At 44.6% G+C, this 12,387-nt stretch overlaps 1 long non-coding RNA gene across 34 annotated transcripts in view; it reads left to right on the forward strand.

Annotated features, from left to right (window-relative positions):
* The window catches only part of LOC102166211 (uncharacterized), a 544,835-nt gene that overhangs the window by 5,050 nt on the left and 527,398 nt on the right, over nt 1-12,387 (forward strand). For all 34 annotated transcript variants that reach the window (XR_014836088.1, XR_014836086.1, XR_014836093.1 and 31 more), the window contains exon 2: nt 9,857-9,949. This is a non-coding gene — a long non-coding RNA (uncharacterized LOC102166211). The remainder of the gene's footprint in view (nt 1-9,856; nt 9,950-12,387) is intronic.

Raw genomic sequence — 12,387 nt, forward strand, 5'->3', positions numbered from 1 at the left:
GGTGTCAGCTTTGGTACCTTCTGCTTCATCAAATTCGCCAAAATACCACTCTGTTTTAATTTGGAGTACAGGATCTAATCATGACTGATGCCGTTATCAAAAGAAACACCCTAATTAATAAAACATCCAATTATCCAATCACCTCATTTCAAAGGCAGAAAATGAGAATTCTGGTCTATTTTATTTTAACGTCTACTCGTATTTATTGGACTCTTATAATTAATAGTTATTATGCCTGTTGACTGCTCATTTCATGCCAGTCCGTCCTTTGTACCCATTGTCTCCTATGACTTCCAACGTGATGACAAGTGGGAACATATAATCAATGAAGATTTAGAGCTGAAGTGATTTTCCACATCCCCGCAGAGATTATCAGTTCAGGTCTCCCTAATTCCAAAGCCTGTGCACAGACCTTCCTTGCCTCCACTGGTTCAAAAATGAATTAGTGAGAGAGTAAGCTCTTATATGCCCAGCATGATGCATGTGATAACCTTCTTATTCCTTCAGCTTTTTTTTTGGTCAGAATTTGTCTTTGGTCTTCATAGTTAGATAGTAAAAGTTTTAGGAGTTCCCGTTGTGGCTCAGGGGACTAAGGACCCTAGGTGAACTCTGTAAGGATACTAGTTCAATCCCTGGCCTTGCTCAGTGGGTTACGTTTCTGGTGTTGCTGTGAGCTGGAACGTCATAGGTAGGAGATTCAGCTTGGATCCATTGTTGCTGCGGCTGTGGCGTAGGACTGCAGGTGCAGCTCTGATATTCGATCCCGCAGGTGTGGCTGAAAAAAGAAAAAAAAATTACTAAAAAGTGGTAAAAGTGCTTAATGTATGTGATGTATGTATTTATTTATAACATTTAGGAAACTTGTTTGCATCTGGAAAAGAAAACAAAAGCAAGTGTAGCAGTTAACTAAAGCTGCCCTTTCTGCACTTATCAATTATGACAACACCTCTTTCTGATTACTCCTCTTCCTGGAAGCTGTGTTATAAAGTAGTTTTTTGTAAAGAGCACATGCCTTTGCTCCATCTTTAAATAAACTTTATTTACTGTCTAACATATGACAAGGACTGAGTAGGCATTGGACAATTTTTTAAAAAAAATCCTGAGATACATTGTCCATTTTTATTTCACTGTTTTTTCTTGCTGAAATGTACTTTTACATCTTTCTATTCTATTAAGTCCTATTTAGTTTTCACAGCCTAAACAAACTGTTCTGCCTCAGTATATCTTTTTGGTTTCAATTAAGCGGCCTTCTGTCACTATTAATCACACCCTCCTCTTTGTTACCAGGCATGAGGAATTGTGATAGCATTTATTCTCTTTTAGTTTAGTGGGAAACAAGGGTGTCTCCACTTTCCATGTTCAAAGTGGGTGTGGAGGAAGGGCTGTCTTGTACTTCTTGGTTTTGGCTGACCTCTGGAACAGAGCTAACATGTAACACATGCTTATAAGAGTTGAGAATCTTTACTTGGTATGTTTCAGATATCTAACTGGCTTCAGCAAAAAGAAAATTGCTAGTTTAAACACTGGGAGGTTTAGAGGTAGGACTAGCTCTAGGTAAGGCTGGATCAGGGCATCCAGTGAGTGCTGGAAGGCCACTGTTAGGCCGTTTCCTGTTTGTCTTGTCTTCATTTCATTCTGCAGTGGGGACCTCCTCAGAAGGCTGCCGGCAGCCTCAGAGCCTCTTAGTGTATCAGTGGAAACCATCTTTCACTGCCCACTTTTTAAACTTGGAAAAAGGCTCCGGCTGGTTCTGTTTTTGTCACATGCATGTCCCTGGAAGAATCGGCATGAACAGCAAATTGTGAAACAACAGTGTGGGCTACAGTGGGGTGGGCGAGTGCTGTGCAGATGATGGACAGACGTGAAGGCAACTGTTGCCAGGTCCAGATGGAGCTGTTAGGCAGGCCTCCGTAGGCCGAGGCCTGGCCTAAATCAGCATGTCCACTGCAGTACCTGATAAATATTTGTTCAACTAGGCAAGCAAGAGTGCAGCTGTAATCTCTTCTAAAACAGAGAAATCTAGTCCTTTCAATATATAAAACTACCTGATACATATTCATCTGGCAAGTATGTCCCCCAGACACACAACAACACAGTTGCGATGTTTGGTGCATTGACAAGTTGGTTGTGGTTTTAGATATGTTTAGATGAACAGTACGTGCTATTTGGCATCCATGTTCACCACTGAATTAACAATATTTTGTTTGCTTTTTATGAATGCTATGGGCTGTTTGGGATGTTAGAGATGATACAATACTTTTGCTTACCAAGTCCTTGTAAATATTTGCCTGTGATGAATTTCCGTGTAGAAAGCTGTGGCTCTCAGAGTCCTAGCACGGATCTTACCTAGGGTCCGAGAAGTAGATGCTGAATGAATGTTTGTTTCTGACAGCGGTGACGATAATGATAGAGCCCCTTCTACCTAAAACGTTTGGTAGCGTAGGAAGTGGTCTGAAATATCTTCCCAGCATCCCTTACTTCATAGCATTTTCTTTTTTTTTTTCTTTTGTCTTTTTGCCATTTCTAGGGCTGCTTCCCACGGCATAGAGAGGTTCCAGGATAGGGGTCTAATTGGAGCTGTAGCCGCCGGCCTACGCCAGAGCCACAGCAACGAGGGATCTGAGCCGCGTCTGCAACCTACACCACAGCTCATGGCAACGCCAGATCCTTAACCCGCTGAGCAAGGCCAGGGATGGAACCCGCAACCTCATGGCTCCTAGTCAGATTCGTTAATCACTGCGCCACGATGGGAACTCCCATAGCATTTGGGAAAAGAGTATAGTCACCGTTTAGTAACTGTCCACTAATGTATTTTATACTTTATTTTAAAGTCATAAAAAAATACACCCCTCACATAAACTTAAAAAAAAAATGCTTTGCAACATCTTCATAGAATTTCTCAAAGGTGATAGGATCCTGGAGTTCCCTTGTGGCTCAGCAGGTTAAGAACCTGACTAGGAACCATGAGGCTAGTTTGTTCCATGGCCTTGCCCAGTGGGTTAAGGACCCGGTGTTGGAACAAGCTGTGTTGTAAGTCGCAGCTGTGGCTCAGATCTGGTATTGCTGTGGCTGTGGTGTAGGCTGACAGCTGTGGCTCTGATTCGACCCTGAGCCTGGGAACATCCATGTGCCATAGGTGCGGCCCTAAAAAATGAAAAAAAAAAAAAAAAAAAAAAAAAAGATTTGATCCTAAACTGTACAGATGCATTCCCTTTTTGGAAAACGACAGAATGGGTCAGAAGTCCGAAATGGAGGTCAAAGTGAAATTTTGCAAGGATTCCGGCTGACGTGTAAAAGACAGGTGTAATTTCAGAATCTCCTCTTAGGGCTTGACTCCTCAGAAAACCAGCGGCAGAGTTGTGACTATTAGAATGGGATAGGGTTATGGAGCCATCCTTGTTGAATCGTGTGGATTCTCATGCACTATCCTAGATCCCAATTAGCAGGTGTGTTTAAAATGATGAACACAGAGAATTCATCCTGTAAATAAAAGCAGTGTAAGTTCCAAGTCATTCCAACAGCATCCACTGCTCGAGGAAGCCTGTCTCCAGGTGTTCCTGCCTAATATTAGTTTTGTGTTTCTAAATTCCTGCGTGGAAGCCAGAGAGCCCTCTTTATGTTGTCATTTTAGGAGCCAAGCTTTCTTTCCAATATTTTATCCTTTCTCTCCTCGCCTTGAGGGAGCATGCCTGCACGCTTCGTGTGCTTCTGAAGGGCCATGTTCTCAGAAAGCAAACCTCATGACGGAGCCCTCGCAGTAGCTGTGTGTTCCCATCGCCCTTAAAAGCCCCGTAAAGCAAGAACCCTAAGGTTAGGCGTCTCTAAAAGGTCTTTGTAATGCTGATGTTGAATTTGCCCAGTTCTTCACATATGTATACTCCAAATTTTATTTTTATTTACTCTTTCATCTACTCCGAAGTTTAGAAAATTAGCTCCTCCCCAAAGATGAGCACATTTTTCCATTCGCATCCTAGAAAACATTTGGATTCTCTAGGGTACAGAAACATTCGTAAGTAACATTTCAAATATAAGTAAGTGAGCTTAACTTCACCCTTCCATGAACACAGACACATGTAAGGGTTATCTTCCCTCTGTTAGAAAAGAAACCACACATTTTTGCTTCATGTTGAGCGACTGGGCTCCTTGTGGCTGAGCTCTTCATCTCCCTGACCCCACTTGTCTTACCCTTAACACCCACGGGAGGTAGATTTCCCTCCGATGTTGACGCATCGTTGTTGAAATCACAGCTACTTTTATTATGTATACATTTTTCTTGACATTTGACTCATGCCTCTTTTTTTTTTTTTTTGTGCTTTCTATGCTAGGATGACGTGCCACCTGATACCTCACAGAGCACAATGTCCCAGGTGGACTTTTTATTTGCTTTCTCTCAGTGCTTGGAGGGGACGTGATGCCACATTCGTATTCATTTTTGTGTATGGAACACACACACGTGCTCCTTACTCTTTGCGTCTTGTGTGACCTTGCACCTGTCCATGCATGTCACGTTGCTAAGGACCCTGTGAGGTGGTACCCCCAGGGACCCTCACCAGGCCAGGATGGTGAGCGAGGTAGAAAGAAGTGCGGTAACTTCTGGAGATCACGCACTTACTCATCGGCAGAGCCAGGGTTCCTTTCCTGATGGCTTTTCTGAGCTGCCTCCCCCAGGGTCAGACGTTCAGAAGCAGGTGTCCACGCGCACAGGGTGTTTTCAGAGGACATTGTCGCAGAGACCTTGGTAAGTGAAGCCAGTCATGATGCTGTCCAGCTGCACCATCGCAGGATCTTTAGAGGCATGTCCTGCAGCGAACCATTCAACGTGGGAGTTCTCGAGACTCAGACTTGGGGTCTCCTTCCTTCCCTGTTCACACAAGGGAGAATGTCATTCTGCTGTGGTGCAGCCTCTAGGCCTGTGGCCTCCGTGTCACGTGGCAAGATGGCAGGACGACTGCTCATATGGATGGAGGGACTCAGGATATAGTTGAGGGCAAGTCTCTGCCTCAGAGAAGTGGGGGAACCCATCCTCCCACCGGCAGATGGAGCAGGAAGGAGGGCCACTGAAGTAGAAAGTCAGCATGCTCCATTCTGCCATTGCTTGTGTCTATATGTGGCAGGGGGCTTATAGACAATACAGGCCACGCCCGTTTCCCCAGATCCAGCTACAATACCCTAGATTCTGGAGCCTGGACGTCAGACTTACCATCAGGAAGAAACAGACAGCTCCCAGGTGGATCTTATGCTGTCGCCAGGGCCGAGGACCACTATTCTTGGAGGAGGTCTCAATTTGGCCCCTGGAAAGGAAGAGAATGAGCGGTTATTCCATCTTTTGCTTTTCTCCTGTGGCGTCGCTCCAGGTCACATGGCTAATACGGGCAGGTGATGCGAGGAAGAAAGGGCATCATAGGGTTCTCTCTCGGTCACTGTGTCCTCAGTATTCTCTTGCCTTCTTTCTGTGTTGGTAGGACGTTCTAGGGATGGGATCACGTGTCCTCTTGACGCTGGTGGTGTTCCTGCTGACTCAGTCCTGGATGTGGTGTGCTTACTTTGTGCACATCTGCTGTAATTCTCTTCCTGCTTGGGGGCCTCGCAGACTCTATGCATGACAGTGGCAGCAAGGAAAAGCAGAAATGCACCTTGCATGCAACCGATTTGTTCCTTTGTGTGTGCACCTTACTGTGCCTTTGGACTTCACTTGTAAAACTCAAGTGCAAGGATAAAACTGTTACAGATTTCAGGGCGGTGACAGCAGAACGTGAAACCACGTGTGGGGTCCTTCTGAGCCGGGGGCCCATCATGTGTGCCCTGCTCAGAAATACTCTTCTGGATACCCAGAGGTTGTCTTGCTGGCTGATCAGAGCAGGACACTGCAAGACCCGCAAGGATGTAAATGAAGCCCCATTTCCCAGAGTTGGGAGAGCTGGGGAGGTCTCGGTTGATTGTGTGTTTAGTCCTCTTAGAAGCCAGCAGACCGCCCACTGCCTTCATCTAACCACTCCCCACATCGCCTCCAGACCGAAGGCGGACTGTCCAGGCCAGACCACTGTCACCCGCTTGAGTCTACACATGCTGCCTCCGAAGGGCCAGTCTCTATGGCCTCCCTGAGTCGTGACTGGATCTCCACATCCAGTCAAATGTTTAAAGATCGCGAAGAGGACAACAGAGATTAATATGATCGTTTTTGTCCCTTTCATCCCTTGCCTTCTGCGCCTTGACTCTAGAGGACTTAGGATTTCACAGGTGGATGAATCAGGTCCTGTCCTGAGTGAAATTCAAGTGGCTGGAGTGTCGGTACTTGTTCAGACTGTTTCTCTGTATATTCTTATCTAAAATGTTCATTGGCGTTCCACATAGCCATTGCTTTATGGAGTCTGCTTTATGAGTTTTTTTTTTTTTTAGGAGAAGAAAACTACATTTGAAAAATAAGCATCAGGAGTTCCCATCGTGGCTCAGTGGTTAATGAACCTGATTAGTATCCATGAGGATGTGGATTTGATTCCTGGCCTTGCTCAGTGGGTTAAAGATCCAACGTTGCCTTGAGCTGTGGTGTAAGATACAGACATGGCTCGGATCCCACGTGGCTGTGGCTGTGGCTGTGGCCTGCAGCTGTAGCTCCGATTCAGCCCCTAGCCTGGGAACCTCAATGTGCCATAGGTGCAGCCCTAAAAAGACTAAAATTAGCATAAGATAATTTCTTTATTAACTAGTATAGTTGTCTGTTAATTAGCTCTTATACTTACAACTATTGCTGATGCACTTTCCAGGTCTGAAAAGCAGCTTTTAAACTGTGTGTATTACACACACACACAGTCTAGGGGGAATAATTATTTCACAAAAGAAGTATGAGGTTTTTCTAGTCCTACAGTAATTTTTTTTTTTTTTTTTTTTTGCCATTTTCTTGGCCCGCTCCCGTGGCATATGGAGGTTCCCAGGCTAGGGGTCGAATCGGAGCTGTAGCCGCCGGCCTACGCCACAGCCACAGCAATGAGGGATTCAAGCTGCGTCTGTGACCTACACCACAGCTCACGGCAATGCCAGATCCTTAACCCACTGAGCAAGGCCATGGATCGAACCCGCCACCTCATGGTTCCTAGTCGGATTCATTAACCACTGAGCCATGATGGGAACTCCTACAGTAATTTTTTAAGACATAAAATGTTTTCTTAATTCAGAGGAAACACATTCTTCATAGAAAAAGTTAGAGAATACATTTTAGAGAAGCAAAATAGGGACTACCCATGTAAAATTAATGCGTATGATATCAGCCCCCTCCCATTTAATGTATAATTGACTTTGTACAGATTTCTGTCTCAAACGTAGTATAAAGCGTTATCTAAAAAGCCATCAGGAGTTCCTGTCGTGGCGCAGTGGTTAACGAATCCAACTAGGAACCATGAGGTTGCGGGTTCGGTCCCTGCCCTTGCTCAGTGGGTTAATGATCCGGCGTTGCCGTGAGCTGTGGTGTAGGTTGCAGACGCGGCTGGGATCCCGCGTTGCTGTGGCTCTGGCGTAGGCCGGTGGCTACAGCTCCGATTCAACCCTTAGCCTGAGAACCTCCATATGCCGTGGGAGCGGCCCAAGAAATAGCAACAACAACAACAACAACAAAAGACAAAAAAAAAAAAAAAAAAAAGCCATCAATGTCATATAACCTAACCAAATAACGGCCTAACTGCCGATGACTTAATTGATTATACAGTCAGTGACATAACATTAAATGTAAACAAGACTCCTTTTTGCATATCTTGTTTTCATACGTCTTATCAACAGCGTAGACTTCTGAACATCATTTTAACACATAATTCCTGTTTGCGAATGAGGTCATTAGAACAGAAGTTATATTAGATATTGATATGTAATTATTTCCTAGGCTTTTTCACCACCTAGATGACAGCTTCCCGCCAGCTTTAACAACCATGCCGTCTGAATTTGTGTCGTAATAAATTGATAAATTACGACATGCCGTGGGTGTCCGTGCTGCACGTATTAAATCCACGAAGAGCAAGGCCATCGGTAAAGGAATATGGCAGATTTTCTTAACATACTCATCAGAACTCATACTTTAACGGAAGTGTTTTATTCAACACGGTCATGGTTTTATTTTTTTGCTCTTCAGGGCCGCACCCGTGGCACCTGGAAGTTCCCAGTCCAGGGGTCGAATCGGAGCTGTAGTCGCCGGCCTTGACCCCAGCCACAGAGACTCGAGACGTGTCTGCGACCTACACCACAGCTCACAGCACTGACAACGCCGGATCTCAACCCATTGAGCGAGGTCAGGGATTGGACCCACGTCCTCATGGCTGCTAGTTGGATTTGTTTCCGCTGCACCACCACGGGAACCCCCAGTTCAATACCGGCATGTTAAGAGCTTATTAACGGTCTCCGTAATCTGTAAGTGTCTTTACTCAGCAGTATCAAGTGGGGATACGCTACGCGCCTGTTGCGTTTTCACAGGCCCTTGGATATGCTAATGAATGAGAAGGTGGGCCACTGTTTAATGAGAGAGAAACATAGCTGTGTAAGCCTTCTATGAAGGTGGTACCGGTGATACAAGAGCCTGCCCCACCCAATCAGTCCCAGGGTAAGAGCAGCATGACTGCTGAGCTGAATCCTGCACAGTGGGCTATCCGAGGATGGGTAAAGCATTTAAAATTGCACAAATCAGATAGTAATTATAAGGATGCGATAGCTCTGTACGATGTCAGTGGTATCTCGGTTTATCATGGTGAGCATTTGATTTTTTTTTTTGCCATTTCTTGGGCCGCTCCCAAGGCATATGGAGGTTTCCAGGCTAGGGGTCTAATCGGAGCTGTAGACGCCAGCCTATCCCAGAGCCACAGCAACGCGGGATCCGAGCCTCAGCGTCTGCAACCTACACATCTCACCGCAACATGGGATCCTTAACCCACTGAGCAAGGCCAGGGATCAAACCTGCAACCTTATGGTTTCTAGTCAAATTCGTGAACCACTGAGCCACGACGGGAACTCCATGGTGAGCATTTGAAATGTAGAGAAGTAGTGAATCCTTGGCTTGGGTACCAGGAAGTAACTCGTTCTGAAGGTCCGTTTTACTTCAAGAACAAACTCACAGAAAAGGAGATGAGATTTGTGATGTGGGAGTGGGGGTGGGGCTGGGGGAGGCATGGATGAAGGCCGTGCAAAGGTTCACCCGTCCAGTTACACGATAAATAGGTCCTAGAGACGCAGTGTGCCACATGACAAAGCTACTGAACGCTGCTGTGTGTTACACGTGGGAGTTGTTAAGGAAGCACATCTGAAGCATTCTCATCACAAGGAAATGTATTCTTTTTTCTATTTCTTTAACGTTGTATACATGTAGATGAGACGATGGATGGTCGCTAACCATATTGTGGGCATCATTTCACGATATATATACATCGCATCATTATGTTTTTCATCTTAAACGTCGCACTATGTGTCAGTTGTATCTTAATAACACTGGGAAGAAAAGTACGTTAAGCAGGATTGTATCACCGTCCCCAAAAAGCCGGGAGCTCCTTTTTGGGGGATCCTCTTCCAGAGTTTAGGGTATTTGATTGACTGTCCCATAGAGGAGCACCTGGTAGCTATTTGTAAATTGAGTTCTTTTTCTGTGCGTAGCTGCTAGGTGAGTCTCGGTGTGTCCGAATCATACCTACCTTTGAAGGGTTGCGGGATGGTACAGAAGGATGGCATGCACTAGGCGCTCAATGAATGTTCACTGCCGATGGATGGCAAGAGGTCTGACGGGGATTGATGCACAACTGGAAAATTTGAGTTCTGGCCTAGAAGCAGACAGGTGTGCGTGCTGAGCCGGCTTTTCCCCGTGGAGCTTGCTCATTCATTCTGTCTCTTCCAGGAGGTCTTCAGCAAGGTGAGGTTCCTCTGACCAAGAAGCCGGCTGCCCAGATGCACTAAGCACTAAGCAATATGCCTCCCTCGCATATTCCGGGTGAGTACTTTGCCAAGCACTGTGTGTATTTGCATTTTAAAATTTAGATGCCTTTCTTTCGGTCAAATCAGTTTGATGTAACGTTGCCCTGTGTGCATATGTATTGATATATGTACATGCATGCACACACTCATGGACTGGAAGTTGAAGTGACATGGCTTCAGGTAAGTCAGCATTTGTTTTTTCTGGTTTATGCAGACTGGCTGGTTCAAATCCAGGGTCGATCACTTATAGCTGTGTGTCCTTGGGAAGGTTTCATTACTTCTCTGTTCCTTAATTTATACATTGTGGACAGTGATTACACCTAAATGATAGAATATGCATGAGGCTGAGTTAATACATGTAAGGAGCCTAAAATTCTGTTTGTTGCATTACAAGAACTCTTTGACTAGTGCATTGTTGTTATCCTAAACTGTCACAGTATTAACATTAAAACGTGTAATTTACCAGATCAAATAATCTATAAAATACTTGTCAGTGTGTACAAAAGAATAGTGATTATGCTTAAAATTTAAAATGTTTCTGAAGCCAAATGAGTTAATCCATGCTGAGTATAGAATGCCTTTTATCACATAATAACTATTTTATTGTTATCATCCTTAACCATGATTTTTTATATATATATATATATATTTTTTTTTTTTTTTTTTTTTTTTTTTTTTGCTTTTGAGCAGCATACGGAGGTTTCCAGGCTAGGGTGTGGAATCAGAGCTATAGCTGCTGGCCTATACCACAGCCACAGCAACGCCAGATCCACAGCTCATGGCAATGCCAGATCCTTAACCCACTGAGTGAGGCCAGGGATCGAACCCGCATCCTTATGGATCCTAGTCAGTTTTGTTAAACTACTGAGCCACGAGGGGAACTCCAACCATGATAATATTAATATTAGGAGTTTCTGTTGTGGCTCAGTGGGTTAAGGACTAGACGTTGTCTCTGTGAGGATGAGAATTTGATCCCTGGCCATACTCAGTGGGTTAAGGATCTGGTGTTGCCACAGCTGTGGCATAGGTTGCAGATGTGGCTTGGATCTGGTTTTGCCATAGCTGTGGTGTAGGCCATAGTTGCAGTGCTCATTTGACCCCTGGCTCAGGAACTTCCATGTGCTGCAGGTGTAACTATAAAAAGAAAAAAGAAAAAAATTAATATTAAGAACATTTAGATTAGTAGATCCAACTTTTTAAGTATTTTAGTATTTTAAAATAGTTTGCTATTTAGCTTGTGATTGTTTTTAGTGTTTTCAATATGTTGAAGATGTGAATTACTAAAATGAGGATGAAATTAAATGGTTAAAGTGGAAATGCAGTAATTTGGCTAGCTCTTCTCTCTAGATGAAAAATATATCCTGAAGAAATTCAATTCCTTGGAACCAAATACATTTTAAAATTCTAATTCATTTTTCTTGCAATTTATAGATCTAGCATTATTAAAATATTCATATCGTTGAGCTAATGAGGCATAACAAATTTAATTTGCAAAACAAAGATGACAGGAATAGAACATGATCCATAATCACTTTTTTCTAAGCCTCATGTTGTAGGCACTTCATCAGAAAGAGAGAGAAATCAGACGTATTTTATAACTCCGTAGAACTTTGCAGATAAACTCTTGGAAAATTGTGGAATAATAGAATTTTGGAACAGAACGTTTTGTATCGTTTTCACTGTTTCTCATTTGAGTAGGGTGCAACCCCACTGTGCTTGTCAGGGTTGTTTGACACGTGTGGGGAGTGCATTGTGTTGTTTGTCACCAGGAAGTCTTCATTCCACAGTGTCATCTGATTCCGTGAAGGGGGAACAGAAGAGGGGTGGGTAGAGAGAGCCACGGATCGCCTTGCTGGTCCATGGCCAGCTCCAGTGCAGAGATGGCCATGGCGGATCCATGTGGTGGGCAGAAATGGCCAGACACTCCTATGATGACCATACTCCACTGCTGGCTGGAGCTTCCCGACAAGGGGAGGGGGGCTCCCTTTCAACCTGGGAGCCCATCCCAGGGGGCTGCCCGCTAGGTGTCCTCCTCATACCTGATACATAGGCTCTTCCTCAGAGGTGGCTGCGAGTAGCCCATCTCCAACTCTGCAGCCCATCTCCAACTTGGTTCCTAAATCCAGCTGAGCATCCATCTAGAGGCTGTTTGCCATGGATACCACAGATGGCCAGAGTTCAGCACTGGTACACGGCTGGACCATCTGAGTTCGTAGCATCTCTTACGGGGAGATTATTCTCCTTTCCTTCTGATTTTTCGGGGGAGTGTGCAGAAGGAGGTCGGCAAGGAGCTCAGGGGGTTTTGCTGTGATAAAGCTTGTCTGTTTGAAGGGCCATTTAACTCTGCCTAAAGCAGGGGTTCTTGTTTTCAGTTCTAGTAGTAGGGGTGGTGGTAATTACAGCAGGAGGGGGAGAGGAAGAGACGTAGCAATAGTATTAATAGGAATAATAATC

Source organism: Sus scrofa, chromosome Y (assembly GCF_054392235.1).
Source record: "Sus scrofa isolate SSC_HxYL_T2T_F1_AM1 chromosome Y, Sscrofa_HxYL_maternal_Yorkshire_Landrace_v2.0, whole genome shotgun sequence".
Taxonomy (NCBI): domain Eukaryota; kingdom Metazoa; phylum Chordata; class Mammalia; order Artiodactyla; family Suidae; genus Sus; species Sus scrofa.